This window comes from Colletes latitarsis, unplaced genomic scaffold (genome assembly GCF_051014445.1).
Source record: "Colletes latitarsis isolate SP2378_abdomen unplaced genomic scaffold, iyColLati1 scaffold0007, whole genome shotgun sequence".
Taxonomy (NCBI): Eukaryota; Metazoa; Arthropoda; class Insecta; order Hymenoptera; family Colletidae; genus Colletes; species Colletes latitarsis.
This window is the reverse complement of record NW_027488367.1, coordinates 14,033,196-14,043,847: the sequence shown is the minus strand read 5'-3', so window position 1 is coordinate 14,043,847 and position 10,652 is coordinate 14,033,196.

Below are 10,652 nucleotides of genomic sequence, written 5' to 3'. Positions count from 1 at the left end.
GGGCAAATCCCAGACCTGTCCCAGACCTAACTTGCGTTATCCTCTAAAATATTGATGGAAACCAGGTTTCATTGACTGTTTCAGTGTGGTACTACATTACTACGTGATGCAATCCAGAAAAAGCTCAGGATCTAGCCATCAAGTACGAGAGATATGCGAAAGAATGAGCCTGATGAGAGCAAATCCCAGACCTATCCCAGACCTAACTTGCGTTATCCTCCAAAATATTTATCAAGGCCAGGTTTAATTGAATGTTTCAGTGTGGTACCACATTACTATGTGATCCAAACCAGAAAATAATGCAGGATCCGTTCAACAAGTATGTGAAAAACGCGAAAGTATGAGCCTGATGAGGGCAAATCCCAGACCTGTCCCAGACCTAACTTGCGTTATCCTCTAAAATATTGATCGAAACCAAGTTTAATCGACTGTATCAGTGTGGAACCACATTACTACGTCATCCAAGCCAGAAAAAAACCCAGGATCATGTCAACGAGTATGTGAAGTGTGCGAAAGTATGAGTCTGATGAGGGCTAATCCCAGACCTATCCCAGACCTAGCTTGCGTGATCCTGTAAAATATTGATCGAAACCAGGTTTAATTGACTGTTTTAGTGTGGTACCACATTACTACGAGATACAATGCAGAAACAGCCCAGGATCTAGCCATGAAGTATGAGAAATATGCGAAAGTATGAGCCTGATGAGGGAAAATCGTAGACGTAACCCAGACCTAACATGCGTTATCCTCTAAAATATTTATCAAGACCAGGTTTAATTGAATGTTTCAGTGTGGTACCACAATACTACGTGATCCAAACCACAAAAAACCCAGGATCTGTTCGACAAGTATGTGAAAAACGCGAAACTGTGAGCCTGATGAGGGCAAATCTTAGACCTAACCTTGACCTAACATGCGTTATCCTTTAAAATTTTTATCCAGACCAGGTTTCATTGAATGTTTCAGTGTGGTACCACTTTACTACGTGATCCAATCCAGAAATAGCCCAGGCTCTAGCCATGAAGTATGAGAAATATGCGAAAGTATGAGTCTGATGAGGGCTAATCCCAGACCTATCCCAGACCTAACTTGCGTTATCCTCTAAAATATTTATCCAGACCAGGTTTCATTGGATGTTTCAGTGTGGTACCACATTACTACGTGATCCAATCCAGAAAAAACAAAGGATCCGTTCAACAAGTATGTGAAGAATGCGAAAGTATGAGCCTGATGAGGGCAAATCCCAGACCTATCCCAGACCTAACATGCGTTATCCTCTAAAATATTGATCGAAACCTGGTTTAACCGACTGTTTCAGAGTGGTACCACATTGCTATGTGATCCAAACCAGAAAATAACCCAGGATCTGTTCAAGGAGTATGTGAAGTGTGCGAAAGTATGAGTCTGATGAGGTCAAATCCCAGACCAATCCCAGACTTAACTTGCGTTATCCTCTAAAATATTGATCGAAACCAGGTTTAATCGACTGTTTCAGTGTGGTACCACATTACTACGTGATCCAAACCAGAAAAAACCCAGGATCAGTTCAACAAGTATGAGAAGAATGCGAAAGTATGAGTCTAATGAGTGAAAATCCGAGGGCTAACCTAGCCCTAACATGCGTTATCCTCTAAAATATTGATCCAAACCAGGTTTAATGGACTGTTTCAGTGTGGTACCACACTACTACGTGATACAAACCAGAAAAAACCCAGGATCTGTTCAACAAGTATGTGAAAAACGCGAAAGTATGAGCCTGATGAGGGCGAATCCCAGACCTATGCCAGACCTAACTTGCGTTATCCTCTAAAATATTGATCGAAACCAGGTTTAATTGACTGTTTCAGCGTGGTACCACATTACTACGTGATACAATCCAGAAACAGCCCAGGATCTAGCCATGAAGTATGAGATATATGCGAAAGTATGAGCCTGCTGAGTGCAAATCCTAGACCTAACCCAAGCCTAACATGCGTTATCCTCTAAAATATTTATCAAGACAAGGTTTAATTGATTGTTTCAGTGTGGTCCCACATTACAACATGATACAAACCAGAAAAAACCCAGGGTCAGTTCAACAAGTATGTGAAGAATGCGAAAGTATGAGTCTGATGAGGGCAAATCCCATACCTATCCCAGACCTAACATGCGTTATCCTCTAAAATATATATCAAGACCAGGTTTAATTGATTGTTTCAGTGTGGACCCACATTCCTACGTGATCCAAACCAGAAAAAACCCAGGATCTGTTCAACAAGCATGTGAAGTGTGCGAAACTATGAGTCTGATGAGGTCAAATCCCAGACCAATCCCAGACTTAACTTGCGTTATCCTCTAAAATATTGATCGAAACCAGGTTTAATCGACTGTTTCAGCGTGGTACCACATTACTATGTGATCCAAACCAGAAAGTAACCCAGGATCTGTTCAACGAGTATGTGAAGTGTGCGAAAGTATGAGTCTGATGAGGGCAAATCCCAGACCTATCCCAGACCTAACATGCGTTATCCTCTAAAATATTTATCAAGACCAGGTTTAATTGATTGTTTCACTGTGGACCCACATTACTACGTCATACAATCCAGAAACAGCCCAGAATCTAGCCATCAAGTATGAGAAATATGCGAAAGAATGAGCCGGATGAGAGCAAATCCCAGACCTAACCTAGACCTAACATGAATTATTCTCTAAAATATTGATCGAAACCAGGTTTAATCGACTGTTTCAGTGTGGTACCACATTACTATGTGATCCAAACCAGAAAATAACCCAGGATCTGTTCAACGAGTATGTGAAGTGTGCGAAAGTATGAGTCTGATGAGGTCAAATCCCAGACCTATCCCAAACCTAACTATGCGTTATCCTCTAAAATATTGATCATAACCAGGTTTAATCGACTGTTTCAGTGTGGTACCACATTACTACCTGATCCAAACCAGAAAAAACCCAGGATCCGTTCAACAAGTATGTGAAGAATGCGAAAGTATGAGTCTGATGAGTGAAAATCCCAGGCCTAACCTAGTCCTAACATGCGTTATCCTCAAAAATATTGATCGAAACCTGGTTTAATCGACTGTTTCAGTGTGGTACCACATTACTATGTGATCCAAACCAGAAAATAACCCAGGATCTGTTCAACGAGTATGTGAAGTGTGCGAAAGTATGAGTCTGATGAGGTCAAATCCCAGACCAATCCCAGACTTAACTTGCGTTATCCTCTAAGATATTGATCGAAACCAGGTTTACTCGACTGTTTCAGTGTGGTACCACATTACTACGTGATCCAAACCAGAAAAACCCCAAGATCAGTTCAACATGTATGAGAAGAATGCGAAAGTATGAGTCTGATGAGTGAAAATCCCAGGGCTAACCTAGACCTAACATGCGTTATCCTCTAAACAATTGATCCAAACCAGGTTTAATGGACTGTTTCAGTGTGGTACCACACTACTACGTGATACAAACCAGAAAAAACCCAGGATCTGTTCAACAAGTATGAGAAGAATGCGAAAGTATGAGTCTGATGAGTGAAAATCTCAGGGCTAACCTAGACCTAACATGCGTTATCCTCTAAACAATTGATCCAAACTAGGTTTAATGGACTGTTTCAGTGTGGTACCACTTTACTACGTGATCCAAAGCAGAAAAAACCCTCGATCAGGTCAACATGTATGTTAAAACTGCGAAAGTATGACCCTGATCAGGGCAAATCCCAGGCCTAACCTAGACCTAACATGCGCTGTCCTCTAAAATATTGATGGAAACCAGGTTTAATTGACTGTTTCAGTGTTGTACTTCATTACTACGTGATCCAATCCAGAAAAAGCCCAGGTTCTAGCCATCAAGTATGAGAAATATGCGAAAGAATGAGCCTGATGAGAGAAAATCCCAGACCTAACCTAGACCTAACATGAATTATTCTCTAAAATATTGGTCGAAACCAGGTTTAATTGACTGATTCAGTGTGGTCCCACATTACTACGTGATCTAAACCAGAAAAAACCCAGGATCCGTTCAACAAGTATGTGAAGAATGCGAAAGTATGAGTGTGATGTGTGAAAATCCCAGGCCTAACCTAGACCTAACATGCGTTATCCTCAAAAATATTGATCGAAACGTGGTTTAATCGACTGTTTCAGTGTGGTGCCACATTACTATGTGATCCAAACCAGAAAATAACCCAGGATCTGTTCAACGAGTATGTGAAGTGTGCGAAAGTATGAGTCTGATGAGGTCAAATCCCAGACCAATCCCAGACTTAACTTGCGTTATCCTCTAAAATATTGATCGAAACCAGGTTTAATCGACTGTTTCAGTGTGGTACCACATTACTACGTGATCCAAACCAGAAAAAACCCAGGATCAGTTCAACAAGTATAAGAAGAATGCGAAAGTATGAGTCTGATGAGTGAAAATCCCAGGCCTAACCTAGACCTAACATGCGTTATCCTCAAAAATATTGATCGAAACCTGGTTTAATCGACTGTTTCAGTTTGGTACCACATTACTATGTGATCCAAACCAGAAAATAACCCAGGATCTGTTCAACGAGTATGTGAAGTGTGCGTAGGTATGAGTCTGATGAGGGCAAATCCCAGACCTATCCCAGACCTAACTTGCGTTATCCTCTAAAATATTGATCGAAACCAGGTTTAACCGACTGTTTCAGTGTGGAACCACATTGCTACGTGATCCAAACCAGAAAAAAACCCAGTTTCAGTTCAACAAGTATGTGAAGAATGCGAAAGTATGAGTCTGATGAGTGAAAATCCCAGGCCTAACCTAGACCTAACATGCGTTGTCCTCAAAAATATTGATCGAAACCTGGTTTAATCGACAGTTTCAGTGTGGTACCACATTACTATGTGATCCAAACCAGAAAATAACCCAGGATCTGTTCAACGAGTATGTGAAGTGTGCGAAAGTATGAGTCTGATGAGGGCAAATCCCAGACCTATCCCAGACCTAACATGCGTTATCCTCTAAAATATTTATCAAGACCAGGTTTAATTGATTGTTTCAGTGTGGACCCACATTACTACGTGATCCAAACCAGAAAAAACCCAGGATCCGTTCAACAAGTATGTGAAGAATGCGAAAGTATGAGTCTGATGAGTGAAAATCCCAGGCCTAACCTAGACCTAATATGCGTTATCCTCAAAAATATTGATCGAAACCTGGTTTAATCGACTGTTTCAGTGTGGTACCACATTACTATGTGATCCAAACCAGAAAATAACCCAGGATCTGTTCAACGAGTATGTGAAGTGTGCGAAAGTATGAGTCTGATGAGGGCAAATCCCAGACCTATCCCAGACCTAACTTGCGTTATCCACTAAAATATTGATCGAAACCAGGTTTAACCGACTGTTTCAGTGTGGTACCACATTACTATGTGATCCAAACCAGAAAATAATGCAGGATCTGTTCAACGAGTACGTGAAGTGTGCGAAAGTATGAGTCTGATGAGGGCAAATCCCAGACCTATCCCGGACCTAACATGCGTTATCCTCTAAAATATTTATCAAGACCAGGTTTAATTGATTGTTTCAGTGTGGACCCACATTACTACGTGAACCAAACCAGAAAAAAACCCAGGATCCGTTCAACAAGTATGTGAAAAACGCGAAAGTATGAGCCTGATGAGGGCAAATCCCAGACCTGCCCCAGACCTAACTTGCGTTATCCTCTAAAATATTGATCGAAGCCAAGTTTAATCGACTGTATCAGTGTGGAACCACATTACTACGTGATCCAAGCCAGAAAAAAACCCAGGATCTTGTCAACGAGTATGTGAAGTGTGCGAAAGTATGGGTCTGATGAGGGCTAATCCCAGACCTATCCCAGACCTAGCTTGCGTGATCCTGTAAGATATTGATCGAAACCAGGTTTAATTGACTGTTTTAGTGTGGTACCACATTACTACGTGATCCAAACCAGAAAATAATGCAGGATCTGTTCAACGAGTATGTGAAGTGTGCGAAAGTATGAGCCTGCTGAGGGCAAATCCTAGACCTAACCCAAACCTAACACGCGTTATCCTCTAAAATATTTATCAAGACCAGGTTTAATTGATTGTTTCATTGTGGACCCACATTACTACGTGATCCAAACCCGAAAAAACCCAGGATCCGTTCAACAAGTATGTGAAGAATGCGAAAGTATGAGTCTGATGAGTGAAAATCCCAGACCTATCCCAGACCTAACTTGCGTTGTCCTCTAAAATATTGAGCGAAACCAGGTTTAATGGACTGTTTCAGTGTGGTACCACACTACTACGGGATCCAAACCAGAAAAAACCCAGGATCTGTTCAACAAGTATGTGAATTGTGCGAAAGTATGAGTCTGATGAGGTCAAATCCCAGACCAATCCCAGACTTAACTTGCGTTATCCTCTAAAATATTGATCGGAACCAGGTTTAATCGACTGTTTCAGCGTGGTACCACATTACTACGTGATACAATCCAGGAACAGCCCAGGATCTAGCCATCAAGTATGAGAAATATGCGAAAGAATGAGCCTGATGAGAGCAAATCTCAGACCTAACCTAGACCTAACATGAATTATTCTCTAAAATATTGATCGAAACCAGGTTTAATCGACTGTTTCAGTGTGGTACCACATTACTATGTGATCCAAACCAGAAAATAACCCAGGATCTGTTCAACGAGTATGTGAAGTGTGCGAAAGTATGAGTCTGATGAGGTCAAATCCCAGACCTATCCCAAACCTAACTATGCGTTATCCTCTAAAATATTGATCAAAACCACGTTTAATGGACTGCTTCAGTGTGGTACCACATTAGTACGTGATCCATACCAGAAAAAACCCAGCATCCGTTCAACAAGTATGTGAAGAATGCGAAAGTATGAGTCTGAAGGGTGAAAATCCCAGACCTAACCTAGACCTAACATGCGTTATCCTCTAAAATATTGATCCAAACCAGGTTTAATGGACTGTTTCAGTGTGGTACCACACTACTACGTGATCCAAACCAGAGAAAACCCAGGATCTGTTCAACAAGTATGTGAAAAACGCGAAAGTATGAGCCTGATGAGGGCAAATCCCAGACCTATCCCAGACCTAACTTGCGTTGTTCTCTAAGATATTGATGGAAACCAGGTTTAATTGACTGTTTCAGTGTTGTACTTCATTACTACGTGATGCAATTCAGAAAAAGCCCAGGATCTAGCCATCAAGTATGAGAAATATGCGAAAGAACGAGCCTGATGAGAGCAAATCCCAGACCTAACCTAGACCTAACATGAATTATTCTCTAAAATATTGATCGAAACCAGGTTTAATCGACTGTTTCAGTGTGGTACCACATTACTATGTGATCCAAACCAGAAAATAACCCAGGATCTGTTCGACGAGTATGTGAAGTGTGCGAAAGTATGAGTCTGATGAGGTCAAATCCCAGACCTATCCCAAACCTAACTATGCGTTATCCTCTAAAATATTGATCAAAACCAGGTTGAATCGACTGTTTCAGTGTGGCACCACACTACTACGTGATCCAAACCAGAAAAAACCCAGGATCCGTTCAACAAGTATGTGAAGAATGCGAAAGTATGAGTCTGATGAGTGAAAATCCCAGGGCTAACCTAGACCTAACATGCGTTATCCTCTAAACAATTCATCCAAACCAGGTTTAATGGACTGTTTCAGTGTGGTACCACACTACTACGTGATACAGACCAGAAAAAACCCAGGATCTGTTCAACAAGTATGTGAAAAACGCGAAAGTATGAGCCTGATGAGGGCGAATCCCAGACCTATGCCAGACCTAACTTGCGTTATCCTCTAAAATATTTATCAAGACCAGGTTTAATTGAATGTTTCAGTGTGGTACCACATTACTACCTGAACCAAACCAGAAAAAACCCAGGATCCGTTCAACAAGTATGTGAAGAATGCGAAAGTATGAGTCTCATGAGCGAAAATCCCAGACCTAACCTAGACCTAACATGCGTTATCCTCTAAAATATTGATCCAAACCAGGTTTAATGGACTGTTTCAGTGTGGTACCACACTACTACGTGATCCAAACCACAAAAAACCCAGGATCTGTTCAACAAGTATGTGAAAAACGCGAAAGTATGAGCCTGATGAGGGCAAAACCAAGACCAATTCCAGACCTAACTTGCGTTGTCCTCTAAGATATTGATGGAAACCAGGTTTAATTGACTGTTTCAGTGTTGTACTTCATTACTACGTGATGCGATCCAGAAAAAGCCCAGGATCTAGCCATCAAGTATGAGAAATATGCGAAAGAACGAGCCTGATGAGAGCAAATCCCAGACCTAACCGAGACCTAACATGAATTATTCTCTAAAATATTGATCGAAACCAGGTTTAATCGACTGTTTCAGTGTGGTACCACATTACTATGTGATCCAAACCAGAAAATAACCCAGGATCTGTTCAACGAGTATGTGAAGTGTGCGAAAGTATGAGTCTGATGAGGTCAAATCCCAGACCTATCCCAAACCTAACTATGCGTCATCCTCTAAAATATTGATCAAAACCAGGTTGAATCGACTGTTTCAGTGTGGCACCATATTACTACGTGATCCAAACCAGAAAAAACCCAGGATCCGTTCAACAAGTATGTGAAGAATGCGAAAGTATGAGTCTGATGAGTGAAAATCCCATGGCTAACCTAGACCTAACATGCGTTATCCTCTAAACAATTGATCCAAACCAGGTTTAATGGACTGTTTCAGTGTGGTACCACACTACAACGTGATACAGACCAGAAAAAACCCAGGATCTGTTCAACAAGTATGTGAAAGACGCGAAAGTATGAGCCTGATGAGGGCGAGTCCCAGACCTATGCCAGACCTAACTTGCGTTATCCTCTAAAATATTGATCCAAACCAGGTTTAATGGACTGTTTCAGTGTGGTACCATACTACTACGTGATCCAAACCAGAAAAAACCCAGGATCTGTTCAACAAGTATGTGAAAAACGCGAAAGTATGAGCCTGATCAGGGCAAATCCCAGACCAATCCCAGACCTAACTTGCGTTGTCCTCTAACATATTGATGGAAACCAGGTTTAATTGACTGTTTCAGTGTTGTACTTCATTACTACCTGATGCAATCCAGAAAAAGCCCAGGATCTAGCCATCAAGTATGAGAAATATGCGAAAGAATGAGCCTGATGAGAGCAAATCTCAGACCTAACCTAGACCTAACATGAATTATTCTCTAAAATATTGATCGAAACCAGGTTTAATCGACTGTTTCAGTGTGGTACCACATTACTATGTGATCCAAACCAGAAAATAACCCAGGATCTGTTCAACGAGTATGTGAAGTGTGCGAAAGTATGAGTCTGATGAGGTCAAATCCCAGACCAATCCCAGACTTAACTTGCGTTATCCTCTAAGATATTGATCGAAACCATGTTTACTCGACTGTTTCAGTGTGGTACCACACTACTACGTGATCCAAACCAGAGAAAACCCAGGGTCTGTTCAACAAGTATGTGAAAAACGCGAAAGTATGAGCCGGATGAGGGCAAATCCCAGACCTATCCCAGACCTAACTTGCGTTGTCCTCTAAGATATTGATGGAAACCAGGTTTAATTGACTGTTTCAGTGTTGTACTTCATTACTACGTGATGCAATCCAGAAAAAGCCCAGGATCTAGCCATCAAGTATGAGAAATATGCGAAAGAACGAGCCTGATGAGAGCAAATCCCAGACCTAACCTAGACCTAACATGAATTATTCTCTAAAATATTGATCGAAACCAGGTTTAATCGACTGTTTCAGTGTGGTACCACATTACTATGTGATCCAAACCAGAAAATAACCCAGGATCTGTTCAACAAGTATGTGAAAAACGCGAAAGTATGAGCCTGATGAGGGCGAATCCCAGACCTATGCCAGACCTAACTTGCGTTATCCTCTAAAATATTTATCAAGACCAGGTTTAATTGAATGTTTCAGTGTGGTACCACATTACGACCTGAACCAAACCAGAAAAAACCCAGGATCTGTTCAACGAGTATGTGAAGTGTGCGAAAGTATGAGTCTGATGAGGTCAAATCCCAGACCTATCCCAAACCTAACTATGCGTTATCCTCTAAAATATTGATCAAAACCAGGTTTAATTGATTGTTTCAGTGTGGACCCACATAACTACGTGATCCAAACCAGAAAAAACCCAGGATCCGTTCAACAAGTATGTGAAGAATGCGAATGTATGAGTCTGATCAGTGAAAATCTCAGGACTTACCTAGACCTAACTTGCGTTGTCCTCTAAAATATTGATGGAAACCAGGTTTTATTGACTGTTTCAGTGTGGTACTACATTACTACGTGATGCAATCCAGAAAAAGCTCAGGATCTAGCCATCAAGTATGAGAAATATGCGAAAGAATGAGCCTGATGAGAGCAAATCCCAGACCTATCCCAGACCTAACTTGCGTTAACCTACAAAATATTTATCAAGGCCAGGTTTAATGGACTGTTTCAGTGTGGTACCACATTAGTACGTGATCCATACCAGAAAAAACCCAGCATCCGTTCAACAAGTATGTGAAGAATGCGAAAGTATGAGTCTGAAGGGTGAAAATCCCAGACCTAACCTAGACCTAACATGCGTTATCCTCTAAAATATTGATCCAAACCAGGT